The sequence below is a fragment of the Triticum aestivum genome, chromosome 5A, assembly GCF_018294505.1.
Source record: "Triticum aestivum cultivar Chinese Spring chromosome 5A, IWGSC CS RefSeq v2.1, whole genome shotgun sequence".
In the NCBI taxonomy this organism is placed as follows: Eukaryota; Viridiplantae; Streptophyta; class Magnoliopsida; order Poales; family Poaceae; genus Triticum; species Triticum aestivum.
Genome location: NC_057806.1, coordinates 675,351,878 through 675,353,014, shown reverse-complemented (window position 1 = coordinate 675,353,014; position 1,137 = coordinate 675,351,878).

Genomic DNA, 1,137 nt, shown 5'->3' with positions numbered 1-1,137 from the left:
TAATGTTTCGCCCATATTGGCATCCATTTTTTACAGCAAAATAAGGATGGAAAATCAGCTCTAGAGAAACGAGCGAACATTTCATTCCCCTTCAGATGGATCGAACAAGTGAACGTGCAACTTTCCCAAACTAGCCGAATTAGCTTTTTTTTTCATTTTTTGCCATAAACAAAAATATAATAATTTATGATAGAGAAAAATGCAGATAAGCATAAATTTACAATTGTCATGTTATACTTTATAAAATTGGCATCATCTAATTTATAATTTTACCATGGTATATTCAAGAAATGTGTCATGGTTTCTACATTTTTTTGCCATGCACGAATTTTTATAAACAATCAGAGAATGGTCTGATTGCAAATGTAACAGAAAAGAATCTAGATCATGGCAAAAATTATAAAAGTAGGGGGTTTCACAACGAAAGTACTCTTCTACTTCTAGTTCCGAGATCAAATGAGCTCGGGTGAACAGTAAAATCAAAAAAATATGGAACACAAATTCAAAAAATTCTGAATATTTTTAGTGACAAACATTGACAAAAGTTTTCAACGCTTGCAAAATTTCATTGCGTAATAACATTTGTAGAAGCCATGGCAAAAAAACAAAATCATCACTCCAAAATGTTGTTCGTAATGACATTTTTGGAGCATCAATTTTGTTCTTTTAGCCACGGCTTCTGCAAATGTCATTTCACGATGAAAATTTGCAAGCATTGAAAAATTGTCAATGCTTGTGACTTAAACAATTCAAAAAAATTGAATTGTTTATAATCTTTTTCTTCTGATTTTACTGTTCACCCGACCTCATATGAGCTCAGGCTAAGAAACTACATGTCTGTTTCACAATGCATACTAAGAAAAAAATGATTCCTCTATTAATCATGGCAAATGTATAAAAAAATGTAGTGCTTACATGGAAAGTTCTACGTTACAAAAGATATCGTATGCCAAAAATTTGCCATGGAAATGAAGCTGATAGTTTACAAAAATAATAATTTACCACGATGTGATCAATAAATTTGTCATGGTGTCTACGATAATTTTCTCACCATAGCTACACGTTTCAGCTCTGCAAACTGCGTTGTATCATGACCATCTTCGCCTGCAACCCTAGTCGTAACAAGGATCCTAACAC